We start from the raw sequence: 13,497 nt of genomic DNA on the forward strand, positions 1-13,497 counted from the left end.
AGAGTTTGCCAAACAACATCTAAAAAAGCCATTACAGTTCTGGAACAACATCCTATGGACAGATGAGACAAAGATCAACTTGTACCAGAGTGATGGGAAGAGAAGAGAAGGAAAGGAGCTGCTCATGATCCAAAACATACCACCTCATCAGTGAAGCATGGTGGTGGTAGTGTCATGGCATGGGCATGTATGGCTGCCAATGGAACTGGTTCCCTTGTATTTATTGATGATGTGACTGCTGACAAAAGCAGCAGAATGAATTCTGAAGTGTTTCGGGCAATATTATATGCTCATATTCAGTCAAATGCTTCAGAACTCATTGGACAGTGCTTCACAGTGCAGATGGACAATGACCCGAAGCATACTGCAAAAGCAACCAAAGAGTTTTTTAAAGCTAAATAGTGGAATGTTATGCAATGGCCAAGTCAATCCCCTGACCTGAATCCGATTGAGCATGCATTTCACTTGATGAAGACAAAACTGAAGGGAAAATGCCCCAAGAACAAGCAGGAACTGAAGACATTTGCAGTAGAGGCCTGGCAGAGCATCACCAGGGATGAAACCCAGCGTCTGGTGATGTCTATGCGTTCCAGACTTCAGGCTGTAATTGCCTGCAAAGGATTTGCAACAAAGTATTAAAAAGTGAAAGTTAGATTTAGGATTGTTTAGTTTGTCCCATTACTTTTGGCCCCTTAAAAAGTGGGAGGCACATATAGAAACCGTTGTAATTCCTACACCGTTCACCTGATTTGGATGTAATTACCCTCAAATTAAATCTGAAAGTCTTGTTTGTTTCATTTCAAAGCCATTATGGTGGTGAATAGAGGCCAAAATATGAAAATTCTGTCAATGTCCCAATATTTATGGATCTGACTGTATATGTACATATACACATACATACACACACACACATATACATATATATATATATATATATATATATATATATACACATATGCACACATTCACATATATATATCCTCAAACTGGTCATTATTTATTTTACTTCTGTCTGGACTAAAGGAATGACAGACAATGGGGTTTTGTCCTGTTCATGGATGGAGCAAGCCTTGGCAAACAATCTGTTAATGTTAACAAAAGGCTCCCCTAATACAACTTAAATACATCAGCATTGGATACTTGTTAACAATAGCTACACGTTTGGCAATTGTTTATTAAATCTACATTTAGGACACTTCAATTGTGCATATCGGTGTCTGGGTTATAATTCAATTGCCACAGACATACTGTGTATATATATGAAGTAAACACTCACAGTATCTTTGTGTATTCTTGATTATTTGTCACAGACATGTCTACAAGACAAGTCTGTCATCACTGAATATATGAAGTCTTTAAATATATATTTATATGTGTATCCGTGCGTATGGGGTATGATAGGGTTTTAAACAGTTTGCAGTGGTAATGCGATCGCACGATGCTAATAATAGCAAATTAGCATCACACACCATGGTTTCATGCTGAGGACGCAAGATGGCGTCGTCAGAGGCAACCTAAAATGGCGTCGCTCGATATTAATTTTAAGATCTGGTCTCAGCTAATCATCCGGCTTCGACAGCCCTGTGAAGCGTGGGCATGTATGGACGATGAAGATATCGTCCATCGCCCGTGCATGTAGGCCAACCTTGTTGATATCGACCAGGTAGTACCAGGTTAATATCAACCAAGTAGATATCATTGATCGTGGGTCATTGGCCGTCATTGGTGGGTTGGTGGTGTGCTGGATGATCGATATCAATCATTCAGTACTCCGGGAAGGTGCAGGACGATCAGCCAGTGATATTGTTATCGCTGACTGATCGTCCCGTGTGTACGCACCATTACTGTACTTTGCCCACCACCTCCATCCAACTGTGGAGAGTCACAAGCACAATATCCCATAGGCATGGATGTGTAAGAATTATAGTTGCACATGTAAAATAGAAATATTGCAATTTGTGCCAAGAAACAAGCACTAATTGCATTTACAGTACTCCCAACTCTAAATGGGCTGTTAAAAGTACTATACTCTGCCTTTCCTACTACCAGCTCAGATATTGCATGAGACACATGCTCTTTTAGTTATACCCCTTATAAGTCATCTTCTAACTAAACTAAGACATTTTGATCATCAGGACGCAATTCATACATTTCTATTTTTATTTCATTTCAATTCCAGTTAACCAACTTAAATTTGTTTTGTTTTTTAGTTTTTCATGACAAAACTGTGACTCTGCATATGCTCAGGTTGGCATTTGTTTTCCCCAGTAAGTAAAGCTGTAAATCTTTCCCTTCATCTGCCAGTCATCACTTGTCTCTGACATTGCATGTTAAGAGACTTATCAGATTGGCAGGACAAGCTAAATCACTCCCATACATTTGAAGCCAGACACTGCACAGGGGAGCAATAACCAGCCACAGGTGAGTGATTACTTTATTAATGATATGTAGTCTGTACTTTCTTTCTTACTTTTTTTTCATTATTTACAGAAAAATAATATGCTCCTCAATAGTATTAACATCATCAACATTAACTCTGGTAACACTAATGTTTCTCTCTGCCTTATATGGAATTAAATACTAATTTTCATGAGAAGCTGTAAAAACTGAATGACAATATAAATTGAATAAAACAGTAAGTGCACCGAATGAATGATCACTGCTTGGAAAAGATTTTTACTAATGTGTACCATCCTCTATCCCAGTAATTCTCAAATCCAGTCCTCAGGTAGCATCAACACGTCATATTTTGTGGATTTCCTTAATCATGCACAGGGGACTTATTCTATTTTTGAGTCAGTAATTATCCCACCTGCAGAGAGATATCCTCAAAACATGACCTGTTGGGAAAACTTGAAGGTTAAGGTTGAGAACCGCTGCTCTAGCTAGAAACCGAGTGTCTGCTACATACAGCTGTGTTTATTTGGGTCTCTGAAGGGTTTATAATGCAGAACCAACAAGACAGTTTAGAGGTCTATGTACTAAAGCTGGGTACAATCTGGCAGATCGGAGCAACATATGTTGCTGACGATGTGCGCTCCCATGCATGCAGGTCTGACTGGCATGATCTGTCTAGTGTCTACCGGCCTTAAGACTTCGAGAGAGATAAAGTGGATGGAGATAAAGTACAAACCAATCAGTTCTCAACTTTCACTTTTCAAACACAGCCTATTAGGAACTGATTGTTTGGTACTTTACCTCCATCCACTTTATCTCTCTCCAAAGCTTAGCACATAGGGGCCCATTTATCATTGTATATTTGCAGCTATATCCCTGAAAACACCCATTTTTGGGGGTTAACCGCAATTTCATGTTCTCCCCAGATGTATGAAGGAGGGACCACAGCAGGTATGCCCGATACCTGCTGCGTTCCCTCCATTCCCGCTGGCAGCTGCACCCCCCATTAGCTGCTGTAGCCTATGGGCTACACTTCGCATAATTAGCCGGTAGAGGATTCCCCCGGAACCCTCCCCAGAAATGGCGGCCAGGCATGTGCAGTCACGCAGGTCTCCAGGCGCATCGCAGGGACTTTCAGAGCGCCTGTCCCTGCATGTGCCAGCGATAGGATTGCATCTTGCAATACGATTATGGGTGGTAATGTCGTGCCTAGATCGCATTGCAATTGCGATCATTAATAAATGGGACCCACAGACCCCATACTTTGCTACCTTTTACCAGCTGTGGAGGAGGGAGGAAAAATCACAAGCCACAATCTCTAGATTGCAGAATTCAATTTATCCCAGGACTAAAACATGATTTGTATGGGCGCCATTCATCTTACATTATAGTTAAGTGTCATAACATGTCATAACATAACATGTCACCTTCTTCTACTTATAGTAATGTGTATTTGTTTCATTACAAACATATAGCGTCCTCATAAGGAGTGCTGCAAGTATATCAGATGATACCTGTCAGCAACATAAATCCAGACTTCACAGAAAGCTAAAGATACTTTGTTATCACTATCTGACCATTGTTGTGTAATTCATAGAGCAAATATATTTTTTGCCAACAGCATTTGATATATAAAGATCAATATAAACATACAAATATACTAGGCCTTTCTATATATCATTACAAATAAATAAGATACCTGCCAGCAGCATAAATTGAGACCTATAAGTTTGCTGTACAATTGATAGTGTGGGGGGTTCCTGCCAATAGCAACTATTAATTAATATCTCATTCTAGAACTTAATCAGGATATATATCTTGGTGTATTGATTCCATAGTGGACACTATAACACCAGTGATTTGTATCATAATTAAGAATAGATATTTAAAACACATCAGCAGTAGAATTTTACCACCATATTTCAAAGACATAAGCAATATTAGTTATATTAATAAAATAAACAGTAAGGAATTAATTGTAGACAAGCACTCTTCTATACAAAGCTTTATTCAAATTAATTATATTCTCTGACAACACAACCAACAAATTCCTGGGAGGTTATAATTACCAATAATAAAATAATTTGGAAAAGGACATTGCATACACACTATGATACAGTGTGTTTATTTTTAATATCATTTTATTTTTCCTTTCATGATTCCCACCTTATTTGTTCTTAATATTTTACAGTAATGGGCCATTTAATGTAATTAATAAAAGTTATATTTTACTGGTGTAAATTTTCTCTAGCTGTAAGACCAATCCTTTCTTTTTGGAGTATGTTCTAGTTTATATTGGCAACAATAGAATTTGTGGCAGCACCCCCAGATGTGATTGAATTGTACGTGATTATAATATGGGGTTATAAAACAATATTTCAGATAGTGAATAGTGCAGTAGCTTTTTCCCATTTCCCCTTTTCCTTTGTATTATTAGTTGTTATACATACAGAAGTGAAGTGTTTGTCAATACCAGTTTGATATGGTTGACAAATTACATTGTACTCATATAGAAGATGTTAAAACATATTGTAGCAACAATGTTATAAAGTAACATTAAACTTTACTGATTGCAACATTGTAGTGAATATGGAAGAGAGGGATTTGACAGTTCTAATACTGTATCTTTTGAATATTATTTGAATACATGACAACTGAAGTCACGGCGGCACTGAGAGGGTGGTGGAGTAGGTACTACTTATCCGACCAAAGCCAGTTGGGTGGGTCCGGTGGGTGCCCAGGTCAGCAATCACCCCCACTGCTATGCCCACTACCTCTGGTCATGTCTGTATAGCAGGGCAGCCGCAGCAGTACATCGGGCAGTGAGAGAGCGGAGACGGATGCTGCAGCAGTCTTCTCTTTCAATCCTCCACATTTAATACACTACACATAGCTTACTTTAGAAACATAGAATGACGGCAGATTAGAACCATTTGGACCATCTATGTTGCCCCTTTTGGGTTTAGGTGCCTACACACTTGGTGATGTGCTCACGATCAGACATCGTGTCTGATTTCCACTTGAACTTTTCCCAGCAGCTCCCTGCCAGTCGTGGACAGGATTTGGTGTTAAAAAACTGTCCAATGTGACAAACGATCTATCGTGCCTCCTAATTATTCCAGTGCATCGTGTCCCTGATTGGCAAATCTGCCCTGCAGCACAGCAGATCTGAAGATGCGATGTACGACCAGCGGCTACGCGCATCGGCATCGTGAGTAGACACTCACGATTAGGACATATTTTACATGATCCTTCGTTCTGATGCGTTGGAATCGGGAGGATTGTGTAAAAAATCGCTAAGTGTGTAGGCAGCTTTAGATTATTAGGGTTAGGGTTAGGTGGTTAGGGTTGTTTCAGCATTATTGATAGGGTTATGCGTTAGTGTACTTTGTCCTAGTTAATTTGCATACCATTGTAACTCACACCAGTGGCATTGACATAAAATAGAGGTTTTGATCTGTGAACTGATGCCATTACCACTGTAGTGGTTACATCTAAGAGCACACTATGGCAACCATATGCATACCAGCAATTTGTTTAAATTCATCCTGTGCCATGCCTCTGCCCTAATGCTGCCACTAACATCCTCACTGTAACTTACCTAGGATTACAAATGGGTGCAGCTGTAGGTGTGAGCAACGTACACATTTTATTGATTATAATGCACCAGATAAAACTCTGAAAACTCTTTGGACCAAACACTTTAGAATGATGTGACCAGTAATGTGTTAGCCTTACTGTCAATGAGCATAGGTTTGCCCAAACCTCCTAATTTGCCCAGACCTATTATAATTCAAATGAGCAGCAGTGACACAAAGAGAAGAGCTGGGCACTATACTGAGTGTTTTGTTTCTTTTCTCCCAGTTCACATACTTTGATTTTGCGTATTCATTTTTTTATTATATAAAATAATGTTATCACCAATTTATTGAAAGGGTTTTAAACCATGGTCAGCACTGTTCCTAAAACAGGTGAGAAGTCAGAGTAGATTGCAAAGAATTCTTCCAGACCCACGATAATGTCACAAAAGAAAACATTCAATTTCTACATTCATTGGTTCAGTATTTTGACCCAAAACTTGAGCAAATGATGCAATTGAAATTTGGGCAAGTGGCTTAAAATATAGAAAGGGAAGGGGTAAAATTTGCTCATCTCTACTTGTACAGCATATATGATAAGAGCAATATTGGACAATTTGAAATTGGAAACTGCAGGGCCGGATTTAGGGCCACATAGACCTGGGGCTGAAAATGATCAAGGGTGTATTCTGAGAAGGGGAGGAGCTGTTTCCAGTGCAGGGTGGGTGTGGCCATTGCTATGTGGGAGTGTACAACCACTTCACTATCTGCACCACTGTATCTCTAAACACATAAAAATAGAAAAATTGCATCATTTTGTGCGAAAAATATAAATACAATTTTTGTACTTTCGATTCATGGACAAATGTGTGGCCAGCTAAGCAGCTGGTCATCATCATCATGATGCTATGATGATGGACCTAATTTTATGTGGAGGCCTGTGTCACAAGCCGCCGCGCTACCAATGCTGTGCGGGGTGAACGCCGGACAAACGTTTACTGAAGTCTCCTCCTTCCTCTTGTTAGGATCTGTGGTAGCAGCATATTGTTTGTAGTTTCAGTCTTGGTTGCTAGTTGCTACTGAGGCTCTGCACTAATTACTGCCTGTCTGTGTGCAGTATCAGGTGTGCACTAATTGATTCTCCTGTCTGTGCACAGCCCAGGTGCTCAATAGTATCTCATTAGGGAGGCTTGCTCTGGTTGGGCCCTGTTTTTGTTAAATTCCAGCCAGCCCTTCACTCCATGCCGGTGATAGCATTTACTCGTGTTTCCGGTAGTGCCAGTCTCCTGTTATTCAGTTGAGTTCCTGTGTCCAGTTTGCTATCAATCTTCTGCTGTTTGTTCCATCAAGGCGTCACGGTCTGCATTCCATCTGCTGTATGCTGCTCGAGTCATCTAGGCAGCATAGTGTGCATCTCTGTCCTCAGCTGTTTATATCGTCCCAGTGGTACAGAGTGCATACACGTCCAGGGGCACACACCAGCGTCCGGTGGCTAGTGTCAACCCGGCGGCATTGGTTGCACCTCAGTGTCCAAAGTGCACAATCCGGCACACCAACCCCAGTGTCAACACGGCGGCATTGGGCGCACATCAGCGTCCAAAGTGCGCACCCCGGCGCACCAGATGCCAGTATAGAGGAGCCTTGATGATGGCCTGGCACTTATTCATATATTTGCAAATGTATGTAACTAATACCTCTGAATCTCTATTATCATGTAGGATTTAAGTATTTTTTCTTGACATTGCTGCAGTGAGCTGGAGGGAATCTTTTTTTCTGTGGTTCAGTGTAAACCCCACCCTTTACAAGCACCTGTGCTATGTCATTAAGCTGATATGAGCGACCACCATCATTTTTATCCACAGGACACTACCTACCAAGTCACCTCCGGCTCTCAAGGCTGCTACTGGCTCAAGACCGCATCCTGCTTTACTAGCCCACTGGCTACAGTCAGCCAAGACACTTCCAGTCTTCAAGGCAGCTACACGACCACAGCAAGCCAAGGTATACCAGCCATCAAGGCTGTGGCGGGACTAATACCCTATTGCCTGACCTGAGCCTTAACATTATCACTGGCCACACATATTTTTTCAGGGTACTGTGATCCTTCATCATGGACCCCGGTCAGAACCTGGCTCAGATTCTGGCTGGACAGATCCAGATTCTGACACAAAAAGAGCAGGAACTTTCCCTCCAAGTGGAGGAGACTCGTGGTACCACTGATCCCACTATTGTGGAACCTAAACTAAATTTGCCTGACCAGTTTTCTGGAAACCGGAAGGATTTTTTGAACTTTAGAGAGAGCTGTAAGCTCTATTTTCGACTCTGGCCCAGGTCCTCGGGTTATCAGGTCCAACAAGCAGGCATTATTATTTCCTTGCTTCAGGGTGATCCACAAACCTGGGCCTTTGGGCTTCCTTCTTCCAGTCCGGACCTTCTGACAGCTGAGGCATTCTTTACAGCTTTAGGATTGCTACACAATGACACAGATAAGGCAGCCATGGCAGAGGCAAGTCTTAGGTCACTGAAGCAGGAGGATGGAGCGGCAGAAGATTATTGTATGGAGTTCCGCAAGTGGGCTGTCGATGCTGGATGGAACAATCCAGCCTTGAGAAGTCAGTTTTGTTGGGGCTTATTGGACAAAATGAAAGATATCCTGGTCCAGTATCCTGCCCCAAGTTACCTGGATGACCTCATGAGTTTGGCAATTCGTGTTGACCGACGGCTCCGAGAACGCCGTGTAGAGAAGAAGCTTCCTTCTCAGCCCCCTCAATCTCCTTTATGGATGACTCCATCTGACTCGGGTGAACAAATGTAGTTAGGAGCATTCCGTCTTCCACCGGAAGAAAAACGAAGGAGGCGCTCCTTGCGTTTATGTCTCTACTGAGGTGGTAGAGGTCATGAACCAAAGCTGTGTCCTCTGAAGTCGGTTAAAGGTAAGGTCTAGATGAATAAGGGGAGGTATATCTAGGCCTTGCGTCCGTCTCCCCAGAAAATTCTGTCCTGAAAACTGCAGTGATCCATCTTTCCAAAAAGCAGGTCTTTGTCCCTGCATTCATCGACAACAGTGTAGTGGATAATTTCTTGGACTTTATCTTCTTCCAAACCTTGGGCCTGACCCCACTGTCATTATCCACTCCTGTGTCAGTGATTGGACTGGATGGGACCAGTCTTTTCGAGGCTCCAGAGCTCTTTTTCGGACTACTCCTTTGCAGTTGTCAGTTGGTGTCCTACATTGTGAGGAACTTTCGTTTCTTCTCCTTCAATGTCCTTTGGCTCCGGTGGTCTTGGGGTTACCCTGGTTGAAAAAACATAAACCCGTGATCCAGTGGCAGACCGGTGAAATTCTGGAATGGGGTACATCATGCTTTTCTCAATGTTTGTCCCGACCTATTCGCTGGCAGCCGGCTCCATATCGTGTTTTACCCGTGTGTTCTCTAAGAAAAATGCTGATGTCCTGCCGCCTCACCATCCCTTCGACTGTGCCATTGATTTGTTACCCGGTGCCAGGCTTCCTAAGGGCTGACTATATGCCTTGTCTATTCCGGAGGATGAAGCCATGAGGGAATATGTCCAGGAGGCCCTGGAGAAAGGCTTCATCCATCCTTCCAAATCCCCAGTGGGATCAGGGTTCTTCTTGATTGAGAACAAGGACAGATCTTTTCGACCCTGCATTGACTTCCGTGGACTGAACAAGATCACAGTCAAGAATGCATATGCCTTGCCACTAATTTTGGTGCTGTTTGACCAACTGTGTGAGGCGACCATTTTCTCTAAGATTTATCTCAGCGGCGCATACAATCTCATTCGCATCAGAGAGGGGGATGAGTGGAAGACAGCCTTTAACACCCATTTTGTACATTTTGAATACCTGGTCATGCCGTTCAGCCTCTCTAATGCCCCAGCTGTGTTTCAAGATTTTATTAATGAGGTGTTAAGGGATTTCTTGGGATTCTTTGCAGTGGTTTACTTAGATGACATCCTCATCTATTCTAAATCCATGGAGGAACATCGGAAGACATGTCAGACAGATCTTGCGAAGGTGGCTGGATAACAACCTGTATGCCAAGCTGGAGAAATGTGAGTTTGATGTTAAAGAGGTGTCATTCTTGGGCTACAGTATTTCCTCACAACGTTTCTCCATGGATCCTGGGAAGGTGAAGGCCATTCTAGACTGGGAGCAACCCGCTACATTGAAAGCCATTCAACGATTTCTTGGCTTTGCGTATTATGATCGCAAGTTTATTAAATCCTCTTCTGCCATAGTCTTCCCCATTGTGGAACTGACCAAAAAAGGAGCTGAGGTTGCGAATTGGTCACCTGAGGCCGTTCAAGCCTTTAACACCTTGAAGGCGGCTTTTGTGTCTGCTCCTGTCCTCCGGCATCCGAACCCAGAGCTTCCGCTCATTGTAGAGGTCGACGCGTCTGAGATAGGAGTGGGAGCTATCCTTTCTCAGAATTATATCAAGGATGGTAAGCTACACCCGTGTGCTTTCTTCTCCAGGAAATTCTGTTCAGCAAAGAAGAATTATGATATGGGCAACCAGGAGCTTTGGTGATTAAGTGGGCCTTTGAGGACTGGAGACACTGGTTTTAGGTAGCTAACCATGTGGTGACGGTTCTCACTGATCACAAAAATCTGGCCTACATTGAGACAGCAAAAAGGTTGAACGCAAGGCAGGCAAGATGGGCCCTTTTCTTTACCCACTTTAATTTTGTGATTTAATTTTGACCTGGGTCCAAGAATATTAAAGCGGATGCCCTGTCTCAAAGCTTCAAGGTATGTCAACCTCCCAAGCCTTTGGAAGAGTCCATCATTCCGATGTTCAAGATCCATTGTGCAGTCTCCAGGATGCTGGCAGATTCCCTCAGGGCTTGTCAAGCCGAAGCTCCTCGTAATATGCCATCAGGTCTACTGTTTGTCCCTGAGAGACTTCATAAAGTGGTGTTGAAGGACTTTCATTCCTCCAAGACAGGGGGTCATCCTGGCATTTCTCGAACTATTGAACTTTTGTCCCGATCCTTGTGGTGGCAGTCCATGTCAAGAGATATTCATGAGTTTGTCCTGGCCTGTGAAGTATGTTCTAGAAATAAGACCCTCAGGACTACTCCGCAAGTTTTTTTGTGTCCTCTTCCAAATTCCTCTAAACCATGGACACACATTGCGATGGACTTTGTCATTGACCTTCCGGTGTCTTCTCGTTGTACAGTTATCTGGACCATCGTTGACCATTTTTCCAAAATGGTGCATTGTATCCCTCTGGTCAAGTTACCATCTGCCAATGAGTTGTCTGCACTGTTCTTACAGCATATCTTCAGGCTTCATTGGCTTCCAGTTTATATTGTCTCAGATCGAGGGACACAATTTGTTGCTTGGTTCTGGAGGTGCTTTTGTGCGGATCTTGGCATCAATGTTAGCCTGTCATCAGGTTACCACCCACAGGCCAATGGGCAGACGGAGTGGGCCAATCAGTCCCTGGAACAGTACCTCCGCTGTTTCACCTCAAAATGTCAAGACGATTAGGCTTCACTGTTGCCCTATGCAGAATTTGCTTATAACAACTCCTACCATTCTGCTTTCTCCATCTTTCCCTTTTACTGCAACTCCAGGACCCATCCTAGGAGCAATTCCTTTGAGCCTTCAATAACCAGAACGTCTTCTTCTTCATGCATTTCCAGGTTGCGGTCAGTTTGGAGAAAGATGCATCAGTCTCTCCTTCAGGCATCAGGTCGGTCCAAAGTTTGGGCTGATAAGCATTGAAGGCCCTGTAGGAGACTGGGTCTGGCTCTCAACTAAGAATATTAATCTACGTCAGAGGTCACAAAAATTGGGGCCCAAATTCATTGGCCCATTCCGTCTTATTGCTCCAGTGAATCGAGTGGCCTTTCAACTAAGATTACTGAGAACTCTTAGGATCAATAATACCTTTCATTGCTCCCTCCTGAAACTGGTGTTTCTTTCTTTCAGGTTTTCTCCGAGGCGTCCGGTCAGACTTCCACCTGTGCTTGTCCAAGGATGCCAAAAATTTGTTGTGGAGAAGATCTTAGACTCCAGAATTTCCCTGGGATCAACCCAGTTTCTGGTCCACTGGAAGGGGTATGGACAGGGGGAGCGTTCCTGGATTCTAGAAACTCTTTGCATGCTCCTACCCTGAAGAGAAGATTCTTCTCGGAGTTTCCAGACAAACCAGGGTGGGGTATTTTCACAAGCCACCGCGCTGCCAATGCTGTGCGGGATGAATGCCAGGCAAGCCTTCACTGAAGTCTCCTCCTTCGTCCCGTTAGGATCTGTGGTAGCAGCATATTGTTTGCAGTTCCAGTCTTGGTTGCTGCTGAGGCTCTGCACTAATTACTGCCTGTCTGTGTGCAGTATCAGGTGTGCACTAATTGATTCTCCTGTCTGTGCACAGCCCAGGTGCTCAATAGTCTCTCATTAGGGAGGCTTGGTCTGGTTGGGCCCTGTTTTTGTTAAATTCCAGCCAGCCCTTCACTCCATGCCTGTGATAGCGTTTACTCATGCTTCCAGTAGTGCCATCCTATTATTCAGTCGAGTTCCTGTGTCCAGTTTGCTATCAATCTTCTGCTGTTTGTTCCATCCAGGCATCACGGTCCGCATTCCATCTGCTGTGTGCTGTTCGAGTCATCTCGGCAGCACAGTGTGCATCCCAGCGGTACAGAGTGCATCTATGTATAGGGGTGCACATCAACATCCAAAGTGCGTAATCCAGCGCACCAGCCCCAGTGTCAACCTGGCGGCATTGGGCGCACATCAGCGTCCAAAGTGCGCAACCCGATGCACCAAACTCAGTGGCAACTCGGTGGCATTGGTCGCACCTCAGGGTCCAAAGGGCGCATCCAAACCAAAGACATTTCAGCCGTCTAGGATGCCACACAGCCCAAGGGCTGCATCTTATCCTCGGCCCCCATGCCGCAGCTAGCCAAGGTCTCCCAGCCCTCAAGGCTGCTACCCAGCCTAGTGGCTGCTACCGGCCCGAAGGCCCAACTAGCCCTCAAGGCTGCTACTCAGCCCAGAGGCTGCTACCGGCCCAAAGACCGCACATCACCTTATTGGCCCATAGGCCCAACCAGCCCAGGCTGCTACCTGCCCAAAGGCCGCATCTTACCTTTCTGGCCCACAGGACACTACCTACAAAGTCACCTCCAGCCCTCAAGGCTTTTACCGTCCCAAAGGCTGCATCCTGCTTTACTGGCCCACTGGCTACAGTCAGCCAAGACAATTCCAGCCTTCAAGGCTACTACACGGCAGCAGCAAGGTATACCAGCCATCAAGGCTGTGGCAGGACTAATACCCTATTGCCTGACCTGAGCCTTAACAGCCTGGAGCTGTAGTGCCATCCGCCCTGGGTTACTGGATGTAAGCAGAAAATTAAATATACAAGGAGGCCTGACATTTTTTATGACACCAAAACCAAGGCCTCTGAAGAACATACAGCAATAGATAACCCTCTAAACTCATCACCATAGTTCTCTCTTTTTTCCTTGCCATGATGAAAGCATTAGGATT

This window comes from Taudactylus pleione, unplaced genomic scaffold (genome assembly GCF_031769625.1).
Source record: "Taudactylus pleione unplaced genomic scaffold, aTauple2 ptg001103l, whole genome shotgun sequence".
In the NCBI taxonomy this organism is placed as follows: Eukaryota; Metazoa; Chordata; class Amphibia; order Anura; family Myobatrachidae; genus Taudactylus; species Taudactylus pleione.